Genomic DNA, 23221 nt, shown 5'->3' with positions numbered 1-23221 from the left:
ATTTCACAATTTGTATGGAAACACAAAAAACCCCGAATAGCCAAAGCAATCTTGAGAAAGAAAAATGAAGTTGAAGGAATCAGGCTCCCTGACTTCAGACTATACTACAAAGCTACAGTAATCAAGACAGTATGGTACTGGCACAAAAACAGAACTATAGATGAATGGAACAGGATAGAAAGCCCAGAGATATACCTATGCACATATGATCACCTTATCTTTGATAAAGGAAGCAAGAATATACAGTGGAGAAAAGACAGCCTCTTCAAAAAATGGTGCTGGGATAACTGGACAGCTACATGTAAAAGAATAAAATTAGAACACTCCCTAACACCATACACAAAAATAAACTCAAAATGGATTAAATACCTAAATGTAATGCCATACACTATAAAACTCTTAGGGGAAAACATAGGCAGAACAGTCTATGATGTAAATCACAGCAAGATCCTTTTTGACCCACCTCCTAGCGAAATGGAAATAAAAACAAAAATAAGCAAATGGGGCCTAATGAAACTTAAAAGCTTTTGTACAGCAAAGGAAACCATAAACTAGGTGAAAAGACAACCCTCAGAATGGGAGAAAATATTTGCAAATGAAGCAACTGATAAAGGATTAACCTCCAAAATATACAAGTAGCTCATGCAGCTCAATATCAAAAAAAACAAACAACCCAATCCAAAAATGGGCAGAAGACCTAAATAGACATTTCTCCGAAGAAGATATACATATTGCCAACAAACACATGAAAGGATGTTCAACATCACTCATCATTAGAGAAATGCAAATCAAATTACAATGAGGTATCACCTCACATGGGTCAGAATGGCCATCATCAAAAAATCTACAAATAATAAATGCTGGAGAGGGTGTGGAGAAAAGGGAACCCTCCTACACTGTTGGTGGAAATGTACATTGATACAGCCACTATGGAGAACAGTATGGAGGTTCCTTAAAAAACTAAAAATAGAACTACCACATGACCCAGCAATTCCACTACTGGGCATATACCCTGAGAAAACCGTAAATCAAAAAGAGTCATGTACCACAATGTTCATTGCAGCTCCATTTACAATAGCCAGGACATGGAAGCAACCTAAGTGTCCATCAACAGACGAATGGATAAAGAAGATGTGGCACATATATACAACTGAATATTACTCACCCATAAAATGAAGCGAAATTGAGTTATTTGTCATGAGGTGTATGTACCCAGAGCCTGTCATGCAGAGTGAAGTAAGTCAGAAAGAGAAAAACAAATACCACATGCTAACACATATATATGAAATCTAAAAAAAACCAAAATGGTTCTGAAGAACCTAGGGGCAGGACAGGAATAAAGCAGCAGACGTAGAGAATGGACTTAAGGGGAGGGGGAAGGGTAAGCTGGGATGAAGTGAGACAGTGGCATTAACATATATACACTACCAAATGTATAACAGCTAGTGGGAAGCTGCACATAGCACAGGGAGATCAGCTCAGTGCTTTGTGACCATCTAGAGGGGTGGGATAGGGAGGGTGGGAGGGAGGCGCGAGAGGGAGGAGATACAGCGTTATAAATATACGTATAGCTGATTAGCTTTGTTATACAGCAGAAACTAACATAATAATGTGAAGCAATTATACTCCAATAAAGATGTTAAGAAAACAACAACACATAGTTTGAGGGCAGCTGATATATATTTAAAGTCATATTTCATTATCTCATTCATGAAGAAATTTAGAGGCTGTAACAAATATTCTGTAGTCAAGAGTATCAAATCACATTACATATTCTTGGTGAATCCGTGTTAGCTCTTTGGGATCCAAAAATATCCTTATAATCCTTTTTGAAAGTGTAATAAGCATTGAAATCACATATATAACCCCAGAACAGACATTTTCCTTGTTAGAAAAGTTAAAAAAGAGAAAGGAAGAAAAAGTCTGAGGAACCTCCTCTACTTTCTATCAGTTTTTGAAGATAATTTATATAATGACTCTGCAATCATATCAGCAACTTCTTCCTTATGAGAGAAATATGATGTAATCATCTCCTTACCCAGATTGTTATTTGATATTTTTCTTAACCACAGTGACTCTGGTCTTCCTAATGTGAAAATTATTCCTCTTAATAGAGAAGATGGAAGTAAAACAGGAATTAGATATCTAAAGTCTAAATTGGTTCTAATGTAAGTTTACCCATATTTTCTCAAATCACACTAAATGAGAGCTGAAGAATCCTCAAAATTATTGTTCAGAAAAAACATTATTTTTCTAAGTCAGTCCCCTCCAGCAGAATATCAGAAAGCCATACCCTGTCTTCCATCAGCTCCAAATTCCCTCATTAAAGAAGGCCCTATGAGTTTTCCATGAGCTTCTGAATGTGTGGATGGATGAATTCCTTGATTTTGAGTGGGCAAGGGTGATCCTTTGTCAGGGCCATTCCTGCTTTCATGTCATTCCTTCTCCTCTGTTGCCCCTATTCATGATGCCCCAGTCCCTGCGTGCCACCCCAAAGCCTTCTGCTCCCCTGCCACGGGCTGCGGGTTCACAGCCCAGGTCACCATGCTTTCTCCTGCTCCTGATACGGGCTACTCTAATGTCACTTGCTGCTTCCTTGCCTTGTCTCCTTGACACAAACAAGTCACTTTGCTCAAGTGGAGGAACGCCTTTCACTCACAACAAGCTGTGCGTGAGTGTGCTGTGACTTCCTCCTCTTTCCGAGGTTCTAACATAAATCTCTGCAAGTGAAGGTGATGACAATCTGAGTAGTATACACCCAGGCATACTCCAAACTCTCCCTCCCTTTTGACAGAGACTGATTTTTTTTTTTTTCTTTTTGGCAGCACTCTCCTGGATCTGAACTCTCTACTGCATTGTGCCCAGGATGATCCAAGATAATCTTCCTACCTCAAGGTCACCTGGTTACCAAACTTAATTCTATCTGCAACTTTAATTCCCTTGCCACGTAACTTATGAGGCCACTCCACCTGCTATCCAGTGGACCACATCTATCCATAGGAAATACCCATGCCTTGCTTGCTCTGACAAACAGAGTGCTGGCTGATACCTGTGCAGACACATTAATGCACTACCACAGGCCACTTCAGCTTTCTTGGACATGACCAGGAAGTAAGCTCTATCAACATTCAACTTGAAGGAATACATTTCTGAGTGGTCCTCTCCACAGCACCCAACTTGGAGTGCTATTATATCTCTCCTTCTTCCTCTTGGAAATAATGACCTTGTAGATGGTCTCTCCAATCTCTGACCCTTTCTTATGATTCTTGGCCATGGCTGGTGAGTCCAAGTCACAAAACCATTTCTGTAACATTTTCTGTGTAAATCCTGCATAAGGAGATCTATCTTAAGACTGTTTCAGTATTTAAAATTTATTTTATTGGCACCTTGGTAGAAATTTTATTTTTAATACCCTGTTACATGGTCTCTTCAACTGTTTAGTATTCTAAATGATTCTGCAGTGGATGTTCTTGTACTTACATAATTTCATAAATATTCAAGATGTTAGATAAGTCTAAGAAGTGGAATTAATGGCTAAAGGGTCCTCATTTTGACTTTTAATGGATATTGCTAAATTGATGTTTATATTGCTTTATATTCCTACATACAGGTATATACTAATTTACACTTCTAGAAGCAGACAATTGAGGGAGACTGTTTTTCCACACTACTACCAACAGGACATGATGTATACCTTTCATGCTTTGTCTATTGCATTGATGATGAATTTTTTTTATTGCATTTCTCTTCTGATTAGAAATGGATATGCTATGATTGTGAGCTATTTGCAATCATAGGTGTTTCCTATGTGTTTTTATGTTTTAGAATGTAGAATGTTCTGAATCCAAGTAGCATGAAGCCAAAGTGTGGGTGCAACTAATATTGAGAATCTTCCCGAGGGAAAGAATTAGGGATGGGAGGCAACAAGATTCAGTAACCAGAGCCGTGAAGCCCCAGACTCTGTTGACACTTCCTGATCCTTAGAGATTTTACTTTGACCATTTACAGCTTGAAGAGTGACAATCATGAAGCTCTTATGACTTTAGTGCTGTCTCTTTCTCTCTTAGTGGAGGATACAGAAGCAGAGGCTCCATTCAAGAAATGTAGAAGTCTCTCTTTGATTGGGGCTCAATTTGATAAAGGGAGAGTTAATATTACACAATCCTGAATTAAGAAGGAATATTCTTAAGAATGCTGACATATAAGCAAGGCTTAAAATGTGCAGAAACTCCTAATTACAAGTTTATTATATTTAAGTGTCCAAAATGGATGAGAAAGATATACTAAAATAATAGTTTAGCCTGTTTTCAATCTAAAAACATTAAGGAGTCTATAAATATCAAACTAATATTGACGCCTTCATACAAAACCTTAAACTTTGTGTTCTTTCTCGAGTTGGATAAAATGACTATATAATGCTCTCTATTATTTCAGATGAACATTGACATTCAGTGCCCTTTCGTGTGGGATCTTACACAATTCAAGTTCTATACTGAGCATATAATTTATGTCCAATGACATGCTCTCTTGAACTGGTGAAGGAAAAAGAAAAGACATCTTCAATTCCTTCCCCGTGAAAAATATAGGACTAGGAAATGAGAATGTAGACTTCAGGTATTTTGATCTATTTAGAGAATCCTCAGTTCTGAATAATCCAAATAAATGAAGTTTTGTGACAGTATTTAATGGTGATTAAATGTTGGATCAAGAAATAGCCCAAGGATAGAATAATTTACCCTGTTTGAATAAAACTTTTATTTTAAAGGCTCTTCCCCAACCAGCATAACCACTTTGCTCAGATGATCTTTCCCACCCTCTTATTGGATGAGCACTGCCTTCAAAATAGTACAGGTCACAGGTCGTCCTCACTTTGACTGGTAGCGCAGGGCCATAGAAATGACCATGCAAGCTGAGACTACACAAAGTGATCCTAATAATCGGTGGGAAAAATTACAATTGTTCCATGACTTTTAAAAATGTTTGTCAGAACTGTAAAAACTCTCTTACCATAGTTCATAAATGTATAGGCAAATGTAAAAGAGAATAAAAGTAATATTTACTTAGTACATTGTAATTTAAAATATCAGAAACCCTGACGTTGTTAAGATCACCTTCACTAAGTTTTCACTAAGTTCCTCTGGCTGCCCATCCTTAGTTGCTCAAACGGGCCGTGTAAACATTCCCGACATCCAGCTATTTCTTCTATAGCTCCATTTATGTTCATTCAATATGCTATCCCTTGTCTCTTTGTGGCATTTTCATCTTTCTGTTCATTATCCATTTGTGTAAAATGTCATGTGGGTCTATCACTGGGACATAAGGAAGCAGCACAACTACAGGCTTTGCTGTCTGTTATGTGAACTGAATAACAGATGTGCAGTGATCAATCTAATTTTGAAAGAAGTGACATGATTGGTTACTGATCATGACAGGCATCTGTTATTGACATAGTGACTGTGGACTGAAGAGCAAGCAGGAAGTTTGCACTGATGTACTTGCTCAGTTAACATGCCATGGTAACTGAACTTCATGTACAAGGGAACTGTGCAAAGCAAGGACTGACTTGAAATGTATTTATTTCTTTATTCCTAAGGTCTGTCTTTTGTTAGCAATCAAAAAGCTCCTTTTTCTAAGTGTAGTTTAAGAAAATGGGAGGAAAAAAGTGAACAAAATACTAAGATCTGATGAAAGATCATTCCTATGTACATCTCTACATTTTACTTTATCAGATGACTTACATAATATTGACTATGCCAGGCACTTGCTAAAAGCTTTACAAACATCATCCCTTTTAGCCATCTGAACAATAATGAGGTAGTTACTATTATTTTCCTTCTCTTAAAAATGAGAAAATAGGAAAAAAGAAGATAAGTGATATGCCTAAGACTACACAGCTTGTCAATGGCAGAGCAAGATTCAAACCTAAGCAGTCTGGCTTTGGAGGCTGTGTTTTCAACCACTGAACAATGCTGCCTCATGTCATCAGCCTGTGTTGCTAATTCTGCAAAGTAACACATTATCAGGTCATTGCTCTTCCCAGTAGAGTTAGGCCTTTCTCATTTATTGTTGTAGTTTATGACTATAAATACAAAATTCAGTACATAAAGCTGACATTATTTACCACAGAGATTACTAAGGCTCCACAGAGCTTAGGGGAGACATTGTGCTGTTATTTTTTTAGAGGAGCCATGAGTGCAAAGGGAATGATTTGGAAGAAAGGGGATGTAGCTGGTGACATCTCAGAAATCAACTAGATCAGAAGGTCAGAAGGTTGAAGTTCTGATCATGAATTTCTACATGATGGTAGGAAGAAACACCAGGGATCATGGAATGAATAAATTACTTAATCCATTTCTACCCAGATTACAAGGGTCTCCGTAGGGAAATATTCAAGCCAACTTTACTGAAATTTAAATGGCATAGATTTTACTTTGCTTGGCAAACAACCATCCACCTCTCCAACCACTAAGCCTGAAAATTATAAAAGTAGATTTTAATGAACCTGACAAACACTGAGAAGAAAAATAACTCTATAAAGTAAGCACAACTGATACAGCACTGCAAGTTCAAAAATATTATCCCACTTCCCTCGTTTAATGTCTGTTCGGAGAATACTAGTAATCAGATAACTTAATCTGCTTCATTGGCATTGTGGTTAAAGATTAAAGTGGCTGTTTATTTTTAAATCTTTTTGTGTTTCATTGCCACTTCCTGAATGTCTGCTTGGTGCCTAGCAACTGCCAACCATCCAATTTTCAGTGCTACCCTTTCCTCTCTTTGGCAAATAAAAAGAAAAAACCAAAAGCTTATGCAGGTTGTTACTAAAAATAACTTATTTCATAAAACAATATAAATGACCTAGAATAAGCCATTCATGAATAAAAGGTCACGGTAAAAAGCACAAGTACAGTAGAGGGTCTATGTCTCATGGACTTTTTCTTTCCAGTTTCCAAGTCCAGTTCCACTAGTTGTGAGAATATTTTTATTATCTATACAATAGATCTTCAGGTCCTGAGTGATTTCACCTAAAAGGAGGAAGAAAGGAGAGGATCCATACTGAAGAAAAATTAGCAAACTTGTGTGCAGGTATGAGGGAGCACAGTGAAAAGCATATGAACTGGAGAGAAGAGACAGGCTTATGTCCCAGGCAAGGGAACTAATCACTGAAGACAGCAGTTTCCCTTAAGAAGAGAGAATCGAGCTATATGATCTCTAAATTCACTTTAGGCTCAAAATTTGAGTAATACTACAAGAGTACTTTAATTATTTCAAGGTCATCCAATAAATTGTAACATTCATTAGTTCATGCCACTCAGTGCTGAAACGCCTCCATTGGCTTCCCACCTCTCTTAGAATAAAATCCAAATTCTTTACCATGGCCTAAAGCCCTGAGTGATCTCTCTCGCCCCAACCTCTTCTCCATTCACACCACCATCTGTTCACATGCCTGGTTCAGTTACTCACACTTGCTAAGCTTATGTCTGTCACAAGACTTTTGCCCTTCCTTTTCCTTAAACATCCTATGATCCACATCCAAGCTTATCAAGACTGCCACCTCCTTGTCCTTCAGATCTAAGCCCAAATGTTACCTTCTCCTTTTCATAGTGGCTTTCCTTGTCCAGCTGACCTAAAGGAGATTTCTTCCCCAGTTAATCTCTATCATCTACCTTGTTTTAACTTTCTCTATAGTACTTAACACAACTTGCAATGATCTTATTCATTCGCTTGCTCTTTATCTACTTTCTCTGTACAAGAGCATAAACTATGGGAGGACAGGGATCTTACCCATCTTATTGCCCCATGTATCCTCTGGAACAGTGCCTGGCAAAGAGTAGGCACTAAGTAAGTATTTTGAGAATAAATTAATGATCATATATAATTTACTGATGCACCACCAATGCCAAAGCACAATGTTAAATATGCTTTTAAAAAAAAAAAAAAGTGAAAGCAGGTTTATTTAGAGAAGTACACATTCCATAGATAGAATCAGTCCATCTCAGAAGGCAAGAGTGGCCTCCAGGTGCAGGGGTGGTTAGTATTTATGGGCTGGGTAATTTCATAGGCTAATAAGTGGGAGGATTATTCCAACTATTTGGGGGAAGGGGTGGGGATTTCCAGCAATTGGGCCACTGCCACTTTTTGGCCTTTTATGGTCGGCCTTGGAACTGCCATGGAGCCTGTGGGTGTGTCAGCCTGTAGTAATGTACTACATTAGCATGTGCTAATGTAGTACAATGAGTGTATAATGAGGCTCAATATGTTCTTAATGTAAAAGAGTGACCTTGATCACCTTCTTATAAAGGTGTCAGCATGAATTATTATGTGTTCTGTATTTATACAGAATGAATTAATCATTAATTATTACTTATTAATAATGAACTATTTGTTAATAAATATTTATTATTTATATTAATATTTATTAATAAATAAATGTGATATTATTAATTAATTAATAAACTCCCGTAGTTTATGCTCTTGTACAGGAGAAAGTAGATAAAGAGCAAGTGAATGAATAAGATCATTGCAAGTTGTGTTAAGTACTATATAGTTAAAACAAGGTAGATTTATTAATTATTTATTATGTGTTCTGTATTTATTTAAAGTAGCACTAAACTATAGTGCTAGTTTCCTAGCACTGCTATAACAAACTACCATAAATGTGTTGGGTTAAAACACCACAGTTATTACGTTATAGGTCTGGGGGTCAGAAGTCTAACATGAGTCTCATGGGGCTGAAATCAAGGTATTGGCAGGGCTGCATCCATTCTGAAGATTCTAAAGAATGATCTATTACCTTGCCCTTTCCAGCTTGCAGAGGCTGCCTGCATTCCTTGACTCATGGCCCCTTCCAGCTTCAAAGCCATCAATGGCCAGCTGAGTCTTTACCATGCTAATTCACTCTGACACTGATTCTCCTGCCTCCTTTTTTCACTTACAGGGAACCCTGCGATTCTATTAGGCCTACTTGGATAATTCCAGAATAATTCATCTAAAAATCCTTAAGTTAATCACACTGCAAAGTCCCTTTTGCCACGTAACGTGATAGATTTACAGGTTCCTGGAATTAGGACATTGACATCTTCGGGGGGCTATTATTCTGCCTGCCACCTTGTCATTTGGCCTGAATCTGGAAACAAATCACCCTTGTCTTTGGTAATCCTGTGGAAACCTCTTATCTTTCAAACATGTGCTACATGGTTGCATTCTGGAGAGGAATTCCCCATAAATAATTGTATCTCTCATTTTCCCACCTCTGGGTGTGTGGCCTGAGGGAGTAACACTAACTTTGCACAAATTGAGCAAAGGGTTTAGACTTCCACCTCCTATGCAGATAAACAGCCTAAAAATTAGCTGACTTAGCAGATGATGACATCTCTGGGCAGTCTAAAAATCCATTTCTGTTGCTGGCAGAAGATAATTACAGGAAGAGAAATCACATTCCATTCTTATCACCAAAATAAGAAAGACAACACCACTGTATATTGTAAGAAGATAAAATTCAGTGAGAGTCAAGCAAATTGCATCATTATTAGAAGGATCTACCCTAAGCCTGGGAGATGGGGAGAGAGGAGCAGGACGATGGACTCCAGAATCGGCGCTGACGAAGGCGATTCTCCTCATTTGCCTATGGTAAGTCAGCCTGTACAATTAAGCGAACCCAGGGGCCTAACACATAACTTGCCATTGATATATTCTATCTGCCTTGGCACAGCTAGTGTTTCTGGCATTATTTATGAAGGCAGTCTTGCTATATTTGCACAGCATGTGGCACTGTTCATAGCAGGCTACTGATTATTGTCAACGAATAATGCCCCAGAAGCTCTTAACCCTTTGTGCTTATGCCTAATAACTAAACCAGCAATAGCTGCTTCTCTGTGTTCTGATTAAAATTACAGCACAGCCAGGCTTCCCTGGTGGCGCAGTGGTTGAGAGTCCACCTGCCAATGCAGGGGACGTGGGTTCGTGCCCTGGTCCGGGAAGATCCCACATGCTGCGGAGCGGCTGGGCCCGTGAGCCATGGCCGCTGAGCCTGCGCGTCCGGAGCCTGTGCTCCGCAGTGGGAGAGGCCACAACAGTGAGAGGCCTGCGTACCGGAAAAAAAAAAAAAAAAAATTACAGCACACCCACAAATAAACTATCAGCGGCAGGATCCTTTTGGCATCAGTGACCACCACTGCCAAGTTACAAGTTCATATTTTTCCCTGTTATGCTATAAACAGTGGTCACTGCTAAGACTTTTTTAAAAGGTGATGAAACCTAAATATGGATATCAGAATTTTCTGAAATCACATATGGCTTGAATTACCCAGGCCAAAATATGTATCAGGCCTTGCTTGGGAATTTACCCATGAGGGACGTGGAGAATAACCGCAGAGAGGTGGGAATTCCTACACAGTCATTCTTCTAAATTTTTAAAAACTGCATGGAAATTTATCTTCTAACATTCAGAGACTTCCTTCTGCCAGCCCACCTTGTCAGAGAGCTTCAGAAGAGGCCTGTGGACCCCAAAATTTGCCCTTCATGGCTCAGTCTGATAAAGAGAAAAATCCCTCAGAGATTTCCCCTTTACCTCTTCCCAAAGGCCACGTAGAAACACTTTACCAAATTCATAGGAAAACTGGTTCTCCTTTGGCTAAAATACCATGAGGGTAATCTCTATGCCTGATGCCTCGTTTAAGTGTCTCTAACGAATATATTCCAAATTCGTGCAAGAAGCAAGCATTCAGAAAGACATGTTAGCCTCTTTTATGAGATCACTAAAGGCACTGCGTAATTTATGACTCATGACTTATGAAGACAGTACAAAGTGCCACAGACACTAGAGAAGGAGGTAGAGCCAGGGCCCTGGACAGAGTGGTCCTGTTTGTCAACTGTAGTGATGAGGGACGTCGCCACTAAAGGGCTCAGGACTGCCCACGCCTCCCCTGGACTTTCTCCGGCCTCCTCATATGACCAGGGCATGTTAGTTTCCTGAGATGCCAAAACAGATGTCCACAACCTGGGTGACTTTAAACACCAGACATTTATTCTCTCACAGTTCTAGAGGCCGGAAGCCCAAATTCAAGGTGTCACAGGGCCGTGCTCCCTCTGAAAGCTCTAGAAGCAGTTCCTTCCTTGTCTCCCTTAGTTTCTGGTGGCTCCAGGCATTCCTTGGCTTAAGGCTGCATAGCGTCAGTCTCTGTCTCCACCTTAACATGGCCTTCTTCCTTGTGTGCCTCTGTGTCCAAATCCCCCTCTCCTTTCAGTTGTGAAGTCACCAGTCTGATGATTGCATCATTGAGACCCTTAACTAACTACGTCTGTGAAAACCCTATTTCCAAATAAGGCCGCATTGTGAGGTTCCAGGTGGACAATCTATTCCAGAGTCTGGTTCCCCTGCCTGGGTTAGGCTACTGTGAGAAGAATTTGCATTCTCCTGGCTCCCAAATATTCCTTATCCTGCAGCCGCCCTGGTCCTCTGGTCCTCGCAGGAGGTGCACCTCTCCTGCTCTGAGGCCCTGCTCTGTCCCAGGCTTTCTCCCAAAGGAATTCCCCAACCGAGCTGGCTCCATTCCATCCCCCACCCTCTCTGGGGAGACAAGATGGGTCTCTGTCTCCGAGGTTCTCTTCTTCCCCCTGGAAGACTTTGCAATCTGCCACTCAGCACTCAGGCAACCTGAAGGAACTCAACTTTATTTAAAATACACTTTTCTTTTTCTCTATAAAGGTGACGCAGCCTTGTTATGAGATTATTTTTTTAAAAAATAATCAGAATATTAAACAGAGAAAAATCGTCACTGATATCACCCATAGAGACAACCACTTACTGTTTAGATGAATCCCCAACAATCTTTCTCTATGAGATATGTTACACTTTTTAAAAGAGTTAGGACAAGACTGCATGTTTTGTTTCCCACCCCTTTGAATCTCAGATGCCCAGAACTGAATGAACTCATAAATTTAATTTTATGATATAATAAACACCCATGAAAACAACACTCAAGTATTAGAATTTCTTTTCAGCTTGCTCTTTTCACATTACCTGTCCTAATTATTTCCTCATGTCATTAATAATCTCTAAAACACAATTTTAATGGCTGCTTATTATTTCATGTTATATGTGCACTGCAATTAATTTAAATCATCCTACATTATGGACATAGAGACCAAGTCCAATTTTAATAAAATAATAATAAAGCAATGTATAACTTTATTTATAAATCTTGAATATCTCTGATGTTACATCAAAATACATTTCTTAATCAAAAGATAAAGATGTTTTGAAGTTTTTGATACATAAAACTAAACCTCTAGCTTATAACAATTTATAATTTCACCATCTGGTTCATTACTCTCTTCAAACACTATTAACTGTGTCAACTTTGACTAACTCAAAAGACAATGTTATAGCATTCTCATTTGCATTTCTTTGATTACTAGGGAAGTTAGAGATTCTTATCATATATTTATGAATCATTATACTTCTTTTGTAATGGCCTCTTCAAATTCTTTACCTATTTTTTCTATTGGGATATTTATCTTTTCAATAACTCACTTGTTCATTCAACAAATTTTTATTGTGTGTCAACTACGTGCCAGACAGTTGGCTGGATCGAGGGAAGAGAATGTTGGGGGCGAGCGTGGGGATGAATGTGTGTGTTGGTTTCTGCCTTCATGGAAAATTATGTTCATTTTCTCATAAATTTATAAAATCTCTTTATGTATTAAGGCCATTAACACTTTGTCATGTGTCACTAACATTTTTACTAATTCATCATTTTCACATATGGTAAGTATTATATTATGGAAGTTCGTGAGAGATTATTTGTGACTGGGGAGGGGGAGGAAGGAAGGAGTTTATTTTTTGAAAGAACGTTCTCACCAAAAATGTCTAGCTATTATTCTTCTCATTCTCTTGTGTTTTCACTCTTCATGTAATTTTTCCATTTGGACTTTATTTTGATATATGACATGAGGTTTTAGAACCTCATTCTTGTCCAAATGGTAATTAATTATCCCAGTATCATGTTTTAATGATCTGCCATTTTCTCATTGTTTAGAAGTTCATGTTTATCATACATAATATTTTATAAACATCCAATCTGTTTCTAAGTTTCTGTTCCATTCCATTGTTCTGTCTATTCTTAGGTCAAGGTCACAGTGTGCATTATTCAAGCTTTATAACATGTTTAGTATAGGACAGTACAAATTATAGCATTTTTTACAAAATTTAAAACTCTCTTCTTTTTCCTCATCCAGGATAGCTTTATTACAAACACCAAATATATGAAAAAAACTTCCCATGGAGACTTTGGAATTGTCATAATTTCCCTTTAGACTGTAAACTATATAAAGTTTCATTCACCTTTATTCTCAGTTGCTAAGTAATTCTTCCTAATTATCTTTTACTCCACAGTCCCTTAATATACCTGACCCTAATACCCCATCTCACAGGACCACACTAAACAGAACTGTCAACGCAGGTCATCTATTTAAAACTCGGTCTCATAGACCAGGAGAGTTGTAGGACCAAAGGAAAGTTGCTTAGACATTAAAAGGAAAAAAGACAGTTTCAAATGCAAATTGAATTAGCAATGTAAGTTTATAAATCAAGAAAAATAAAAATTCACTTAACCTTTCCTTTGTATTGATTTATATAGTACAAGCATTTTGAAAATGAAAGTATTTTAGATATTTTATGATTATTAAAAGATTTTTTGGCTAGCCTGATCCAATAAAGCATTGCTCTAGAGAACAGACCAAAATAGAAATTCCCTAACATTCTTATTTATAATAAACTCTAAGAGCTGCACTGGGTTCAGATAGCCATCTGCCAGAGCTTTTCCCTAAGAACACCTATGCAAGCTTTAGTTCTTTCTGAACCTTCTACTTGTCCCACATTGTTCTTGTCCCTGGCTGTTTGACCTGCAACATTTGTGTGTATACAAGGAAGATGATATACATGCTTACAAAAGTACAAGTTTTAGTACAGCATCACAAGCAAATGTATGTATCGTTTCCATGAGTTTTGGAAAAAGAAATTAAACAATGAACTCGCTTACATTTCCCAGAGAAAGTTCTGGAAAATCAGCAGATACCAAACCATTTATTTTCTATAAAACTTGATAAAACTGAATAATTAGGGTGCTACATTTATTCAGGTATAAGCGTTAACAGCTTGCTTAAAACTTTTTCAGTCCATTCCAAATAACACAACTCATTCACCCTTTTCTCTCTAGGCACCTAAAAATAGGTCAAATTTCTTATTCAAAAGTCCAAAGAAACTTATCTATATATGTTGTTATGCTCTATTCAAGAACTGGGTTGAAGCAAACCAGGTACCTCTTGGATAAAGCATTCAAACTAATTCCAATGGAAAACAAAGGGCCACATAATTCTGCTGTGAGATATAGGATGAAGGACCAGCCATGAAAAGAGGCAAACACTCACTCACAAGCCCTTCTATGTGATGTGTATGGTTTCATATGTATTGATCTCAACCTTACTCCTTCTTTTTTTTTTCCTTTGGACATCTTTATTGGAGTATAATTACTTCACAATGTTGTGTTAGTTTCTGCTGTATCACAAAGTGAATCAGCTATACGTATACATATATCCCCATATCCCCTCCCTCTTGCGTCTCCCTCCCTCCCACCCTATCCCACCCCTCTAGGTGGTCACAAAGCACTGAGCTGATCTCCCTGTGCGATGCAGCTGCTTCCCACTAGCTAGCTATTTTACATTTTCAACCTTACTCCCTCTTAAGTGGTTAGTTTCTCAATCCCAGCACCTCCGCCCCTCTGGTGTTGAGCATGAAACTCAGACTTTGAAAGGTGCACTGCAGTGCTGAAGGACTTCCCCCAGTTTCTTTATATATTTCCTTGGCAGCTCTTACGTAGCACCAGGAAACAGTCCCATCTCAGAAAAATCATCACTAGGGATTCTTCCAGGGGTCTCAGGATTTGAACATGCCCCTCATGTGTTGTTGAGGGGTGCTTTGCAAACAGTGTTGCTGAAAATATCTGTGTAAGAACTGAAGTTCTTACTCACCCACAGAATCACAGCGTTCAGGACCAAAAAAGCTGCCTCAACCATGCAGGCATCAGACTGAGGCTATAAACATGCAATGGTCACTGGACCCTTAATTCCAAGTAGGTCGTCTTCACAATTCTCTTTTCCACAACTTTTGAAATGCCTTATTTTTCCCAATTTCAAGTGACAATCACTCTATAACTGGCTATAATTTAATTTATATGTAAATTAATATTTTCATGTTCATTTATGTTTCAATTGAGGCTGAAAAAAGTCACTATGTCTGGTTTATTGAAAGCTAAAGATTGAGTCTTCTTATGTAAACTAAAGATAGAATTCTAAATTATATGTATACTTTACAATTTAGTAAGCTGATTATATTAAATTGGACTTGTGACATTTTCTAAAATGTCTGGAGTTTTCTTACTCAGCACATTTTTAGTTCACATTTCTTATTACGAGCTCGTGAACTTATTGTATCACATTTTCTTTTTTCTGATCCCACGCTGAAGTCACAGTCATCACATATTTCTTGGCAATTTCAGGAGTTATCTGCTCCTTTCAAGACAGCCTTGTTGAATGCAAACTTTACCTGGACTTCATGGAATCACTTATTTCTTGTGATATTTCTGTAATATCACACCAGAGGAATGAGAATGTTCTATGACAAAGATCTACGGAAATAAAATGTTCTATGACAAAGATCTAGTAAAAGTTCTTACTTTCCCAAGATCTTTGTCACAGAACATTCTCATTCCTCTGGTGTGATATTACAGTAGAAGTTGACAAAACTTCAGTGACATAGAGACTCCAATGTACAGGGTCATGCAATTAAAATTATGTATAACACTGACTAAACAAATGCTCAGGAACACATAATTTAGTATCCTTTTTATGCACTGACAATTCAAAATAGATGATTTGAGTTTAATGTTACTTATAAGCAGTTAAGGTTTTTAAAACTTTTAAAATAAATAAAAATATACCCAGAAATTTAGATAGGTCTTATAAACAATAATAACTAGCATTTATACAGTTTTTGATGTGCCGAACACTTTATCGGTCCATTTAATCTTTACAACAACTCGAAGTTAGATACACTCGGCCCTCGGTATTTGCAGAATCAGTGGAGACGGAGGACTGACAGTGCTGCCATTTTATTATAAGGGATTTGAGTATTCGCTGATTTGGGTATCCGTTGAGAATCCTGGAACTAATCCCCTGCAGATACCAAAAGACAACTTTACTATTATCATCACTTTCACAGATGAAGCAGCTAAGGTACAGGAAGGTGAAGTAACTTGCCCAAAGTCACATAACTCCAGAGGCAGAGTCCAGATCCTGACTCCAAACTCATGTTTTTAACCAGAATGCAATACTACCCTTAAAACTTATTCCCAGGCAGTTTCCATTCAAGTATTACCCAAGAGCCTGACCTTGCTAAAAGTCTATTATCAGATGAGTTATGACTAATTCACATAGCTATGCAGGATGGAATCCACAGTCTTGCAATAACATCCAAAGCTCCATCTTGGCCTGAAAATAACTGCCATGCAGAGGTCCTAAGCTACAAATGCAGGATTTAGCATATAAAACTATAAGAGGCCCAAGTAAATTTGAATTTTAGGTAAACACAACTTTTTTAACATAGGTATTTTCAGGCCTCTGATATGGTTTTCTGTTCCTATATCCCCCTCTTCCCCAGCCAACCAGCTGCCCTGTGATAGCAACTCCTCCAGCCCAGTGCCTAAGCCATGTGACTTAATGGACTGAATTACAGGACAGCCCCCTGTCCAAAAGGTTTAATCCATCTCTTTATATTTCAACTGAAGCCTGAGTCGCAGAAGGTAGGGTATTTGGATGCCAAAGCATCAGCAAAAATTGTCACAAATTCTGAAATGTCATTCTCACTGTCACCATTCTCCTGGTCCCCAGTTCTCAGTGCAGTGAAACATTCAGCACTTCACATTGAGAAGAATGTGTTTCTGACTCTATCACTTTCTGGATATTCAGTTTCAGTCATAAAACGTAAAGAGCAAATGGACATGGTCTTTGAACATCTGAGGACAGAATGTGGTCCTGGATGCTATGTATCTGAGAGTCTTTGGCCTGGGGATCAGGCCAAAATGCATGATTTCATGTAAAATTAATTACCGGGTGAGCTTCTCATTACTGAGTTCACAGTGGCCTTGAAAAATATTGTCCCTCGAGGTATGCCAAGTCAAAATCATGCAAAGTGCTATTTAATTGATGCATTGAACTTAAAAGCAGCCAACTCCATCATATTAGCCCTGTGTTGGTCACATCAGCAACTGCTCAACAAATAACTTGTTGACTGATTGACTGAAGGGATATTGGAAAGGTACTGGGTGACTTTCTGCTGTATGACAAGATGTCCTTAGTAAGGATAAACCCAGCAGGGCAACAGAAAGCAATTGTGAAAGCTGCTGAAAATTATTCATGAGAGCCAAAAAAGAAGAGAAACACATTATCTGCATTCTATGCTGGTTGTATAAGCACTGGAAATGGAGTTATCACAGCAGCAAGGACAGAGAAAATTGCACAGGATTGAGAGGAGGCTTGGATTTTGGTCCTCTGCCAATAACCCTATTGGAGGCCACGGACAAGTTCATTTACATTCTCTCTGAAGTTCAGTTAAACATTTTCTAAGGTCACTTCTATTCTTTAATTTTATAATTTTTCTTCTGACTCAGGTTTATATGTATTTAAGCATCAAGAAATTTCAGCTTTCTGTCTCTTCTCAAGTATTGATTTGCTGCTTTCATTCCTCAACTTTCTAAGCAGATCCCATACTTGAAAAATGTCCATTTCTTATGAATATCCCTACTTCTCAGCGAGTTCAGCTAGCTAGATTAATCAGTATAGACCTAGAGCTGTCATACAATCAATCCTTCTTATAGGCATTCATTCTTTTAGTTCAGTGAATGCTGAAATTCTAGTCAATAAATATTTAATATTTATTAAGAACCACCTACATGTTATGCACTGAACCAGGTACTGGTGAGAAGGTCTATTCTCTCAAAGAGCTTATAGTCTTGGTAGAGAAATAGAAACGTAAACAGAATTTCATCAAGTTGTGGTACATTCTGTAACAGAAGTGTTTACAAAGAGCCGTGGTAGGCTAGAGGGAAGGTGACCATCTCCTATCTGAATCAATCAGAGAACTTGTTCACAGAGCAGGGACAATTTGAGCTGAACCTTGAAAGATGAGGTTGTCAGACAGAAGAGCTAAAAGAGGCATTCCAGGCAGAAAACACAAGATTATTCTGCAATGATTCACACAACTGATAAAGGCTTGAGGGGAAAGGGAGCTGGAGAAGCCAAAGAGGCCACGTTGATAGCTAAAAAGTCTCAGAATGAAGAGAGAAATGAAGAATCAAAGTAAAAAAAATCATAAAAATATATTAAAATAAGTATGTATGTTTGTAGGGCAAAGCTTGAGGGGAGATTAAGAATATGAACCCCTGCCTTAGAGAAAATCTCACTAACCAGCACAGAGAACAGGATCTTTTACAAGCCGGTCTTTAGAGCAAGACATTTGGTTGTAGCATCAACCAATGATTCTGTATTGAGTTTCTCATTTTGCATAACAGTGGGTCTTCACAAGGCTTACTTCTTGACCCCCAAACTAAAGCTACCCTTCCTTCCCCAGCAAGTACTCTCCATCATGAGACCCCATCAATTACACCTTGTAAGTGCATTATCTATTACCTGTTTATTTGCTTTGGACATGAAAAAATATGGTTCCTTCCACAGATGCTATGATTTGAGCTTGTGTTTCTCTTCTCGAGTAAAGAATTAATCACTTGTATGCTCCAAACCTGGCAGTGCCTAGACCAGTGTTTGGCATATCAAAGCCAAAAATCCCATATTAACATCTTGGAGCACGAACCACATTTTCTCCTTATATGCACTAACCATCACAACATCTCAATTACCCAGGGGCCTTGTGACCCTTTGATAAATAGCGGCAAAATTTATTTCTTATTTGTATTATTCTTTGTATTTTAAAAATCCCTGAAGGATACGGCTCCTAAATCCTAATGAAACCTGTTTCCCCTCTCGACTAGAATGAGTTAAGGTGCTGGAATAGAAACAGATGGGGAAAAAAAGATATAATTAGGAATCAGCAGAACAGTGGCTTTCCTACTTGCATTGCATGGTTCCTTTCATTGAGTATAATGTATGAGCTTCAGTATAATATGTAATATGGTCATCAATTTTAATTTTGCCAGTCTTTCATTTGACTATTGCTGCCATTCCCATCTGAATCTTCAAAGGGCACTGTCAGGATGATTATCACAGCCACCAGATCTTTCTCCTATAATATCACTGAATCTGATCAACTTATTTTCTTTGCAACTTGGGATCACAGGTAGAAAGCTATTGCACTAACTCTGATAATCATCTTTCTCCAAAAGCACAAATTTTAAAAGCAGTGATTACAGACTGCATATTCTGTATATAACACATTTAATATAATAATTAATAATATGAATACAACCCATTTTAGACAGATTCTATTCCACATTGAAATGGCTATAGCACATGGGATTGAATACCCCTGCCTCTATTCAGTTAAAGCAGAGTTTACATCTCAATTGAGGACATAAGAAAAGAAAGCATTCTCAAACTTGGCCATTTCACCAAAAAGATCTCTCTGATATTTAAATGTTTCACCTTAAAATAACTGTCCCAAGTGCATATGAAAGCCAAGAGTCTCCTTCTTTCCTCTAATGTTGTGTTTTGCACATTTTTACTGTACACAAGCCAAGTTTATGGAGAAATCAGTAGTTAGTGCTAGAATTCATGAAAAAAATGTTATTCCAGTAGGTGTTTTAGTTCAAGGGAGATGCTTTTAACACAAGTTTATATGGGCAGATTTGCTGAATTACCAACTTCACCGGATGTTTATAGTCTCAGAGTTCACCTGAAATTCCCCAAGAAGTAAAAGGCAAGGCATTTTTTTTATTAGGTTGGTAGTTATTTCCTTTTCTCTAAAATCTGAAGAAATTCACTTAGTGTCTGATTATTACTTTATCATCTGACGGATGTGCTTACCCTGGGATAATAAAATATACAAGTGTCTTCCCCAGTTACACGAATGAAGTTATGAAGGAAAACTACGCAAACTGTGAGTTCTTGGTTTCCTACAGTAAAGTCAAAGATTAATAGACAAAATTTCTATTTTGGCATCCTTGGTGGCTTAAATCCATGTCACTCATTATTTTCAAATTATTGTTTGAATTATTGTTGAATTACTGCTTTCTCATGTAATTAATAAAGGCTCCCATAAAATAAACATACATATTTGCATTATCTGTGCCTCTGAGATGAATTTATTATTGGAATTTACTGCATTTAATGGCAGTACAAAATCATCACCTAAATTCATAGTTTTGTGAATATAACTGACAATATATGCTATACAGTTCAATTCTTTTTAAACACTTTCAGACTCACACAGATGCATACACCATGAGATTATAAATAATGGCATTTTGCATGGTAGGCAATTACTTTCTGAATAATCTGTGTCCATTAATATTCTCATAAGTTATTGTGTTTACAAATAAATGAAGACTAGCATAATTGCAATACTCACAACAATGAGTTAACAGCATGGGTCCCCAACTGACAGGTAAGACAGTAAGAAAGAATACTTATTCTTATTCACCACTGTACCCAATGCCTAGAACAGTGCCTGAATTTAAAAAACATTTGTTTTAAAAAATGAATAAATAAATCCTCTATAAATATTAAGTGGAAAATAATTTTCTCCTTTTGAAACTCTTTTGTAGTAAAGCGATGTAGGGGAGGATATATTTTGGTTTAAAAGAAAACAAATTTGACTTACATATATTTGACACAGAAACAGTAGCCAGGTGGGCAGGATTTTAAGGTGAATATTTCCCCTTTACAGGAGAATCTATAATTACCTAAATGTTGAAAAATCACAGCGATTTACAGTTGCTGGAAAACCTTACATGCAGCAAGTTGTGGTAACCAAGGAGACCAGTGTGGATGGGCTGTCACAAAGGGCAGAGTGAATTCAGGTAAGCACAGTGAACTCAAACTGTCTTTGGAACATGTGTCTGAGGGTGACACACTTACCTGCTCATATCTAAGGACCGCAGTCATCTCTCTGGTTGAAGACACTTGGTCTAACATATCAGCTTGTGGAGAAAAGCATGCAATGTGCCTGGTTCATGGGAAAACATAGTTTTCCATGAAGTGTTAATTCTTGGCCAGCTCTGCACCAGATGCGTTGTATGGTAACACCCCCATTTTCTCTCTTATGCTGAAAATGTCTGAGTTCTACAACTTTCCTTTTGTGTGTGATGAGTATGAAAACAGGGTGATGGAAACATGTGACACATTCATTCTAACAAAACAACTTCCTAGCTAAGTAACTCTTGACATAAAACAAGGAATTTGATTTTTCTATTTATCCTGCTCACCCTCAGCCTGGCCTAGGTCCAAAAGTCTACGTGAGGTTGACTCTTTTGGCCCAGGGTAACTCTCCAATCCCCAGCCCCTACCCTTTTCTCAGACCTGCTCCAAGGCTGTTACTGGAGGTTTTAGTGTGCTAATAAGAAGTTCTGGATGGATAGGGTCCACCTTTCAGATTTTTTAATGAAATCAGAAGATGTCTGCTCGTAGACTCAAAAACTTTTGTTTCATAACTGCTACAGAATCCCACTACATCTTGGAACCTAAAGATAGGTGTATGGGGAAAAAAGGAAGATAATGATAAAAAGGAATATTAAAGTGGGAAAAAAAGAGAGTTCACACTTCAGGGGTTTTTCCATCCTCCCAGCTATTTTTACTTGCTAACTCTGCCATCTCTTTACAGATGTTGTCTGGCTCTCTGCCAGGGTGATTTACACCATGCTGGTCACACTGTCAACTCTGGCTCCACTTTCCCTTCCCCGTACTGCCAGAAAGGTGTCACTGGAAAAAGCTGAAATACTGTATGTGAAAGTCAAAAATGAAAGAACAAAGGGGGACATCTAGCCTAGGGGAGGGAAGGCTGAAGAGAAGGCGTGTAATGGTATTCAGACAGGTACAAGGTGCCTGCTGTCTCTGTGGAACTATGTCTTCAATTAAGAATGAACTAAACAGAAACCTGAAGATGTCACCAATTGGAGGGACTTTAGAATTTATCCGGCCCAACATCCTCACTTTAAAGTAAAGACATTTATGGTTGAGATATAACCCTTAGAGGCTAAAAAACTGAACTTGACAATCCACATCTATCCTGCAAAGGAGACTGATGTACTGAGGGCATGGTCAGACTAATACTTTATAAGTGTGTTTTCTATTATGCAGGATGATTTCAGGTGGTACAAAGGCAGAAGTGTATTTTAATAGTTATGTATTTACTTCTCCCATATATACTTTAAAAAATAGAATCAGCATGGCAATTCAGTAATATATAAATTTCCTGTAAGTGAAAATAAACAAATCCTATGATGTGACAAAGAGAAATTGTTCTCTGGGAAATGTGGCCTAGTATTTGTCCTTGATCTTCACTCCACCATCCCTGCCACCTCCTTAGCGTTGGAATGGGGCTGAGGTGGAGGAAACTGGAGCTTCTTTGAGAGAGCAACAATGAGGAAGATTTTTCCTAACATCAGAGGTCTTTATTTTTAAGGGAAATTGGGTTACTCACTGAGGTTATGGGAATTCCTCTAGATGTATCCCTGGAAATGATTAAATCCAGCCGTCCTTGAAACTATGAGACACTTGATGAAGTCTTCACATGTTTCGATCCATAAGTGTCTGTTATTATTGAGAAAATGTGAAAAGTGATAATACGGCCAAAAAGTAACAATACATTTAATATCTAACATGTATCATGCGGCAGACAAATGAGGTGTAAGTTAAAACCTCATATTAGATAATCCTAATTTCCTATCACAATTTTGGGGGCTGGTAGCAGTAAAATAGGAAAGAAACAGACTGAGAAAAAATCTAGGTTTGGGAAAGAGATTTTCATCATTATTTCTATAAACTATATGGACTAACATTCCCCCTAAATCAATACAAGTGTTAAATGACAGTATTTCAACATTGAGCTTCAGCCTCTTTGTAGTTAAAATGGGTGAAGAATAGGTGCACCAGAGTTAGGTCTTGTTTCTTTTACCAAAACTAAGCTTGATCTAGATACAGCCTGTTGTGGCAC

General features: G+C 38.0%; 1 long non-coding RNA gene across 2 annotated transcripts in view; it reads right to left on the bottom strand.

The window, feature by feature from the left end:
- LOC137204465 (uncharacterized) overlaps nt 1–23221 on the bottom strand; it is a 248106-nt gene that overhangs the window by 57972 nt on the left and 166913 nt on the right. For both annotated transcript variants that reach the window (XR_010933639.1, XR_010933640.1), the window contains one exon: nt 22709–22818. This is a non-coding gene — a long non-coding RNA (uncharacterized lncRNA). The remainder of the gene's footprint in view (nt 1–22708; nt 22819–23221) is intronic.

Source organism: Pseudorca crassidens, chromosome 13, assembly GCF_039906515.1.
Source record: "Pseudorca crassidens isolate mPseCra1 chromosome 13, mPseCra1.hap1, whole genome shotgun sequence".
NCBI lineage: Eukaryota > Metazoa > Chordata > Mammalia > Artiodactyla > Delphinidae > Pseudorca > Pseudorca crassidens.
This window is presented reverse-complemented; position numbering and strand designations above follow the sequence as displayed.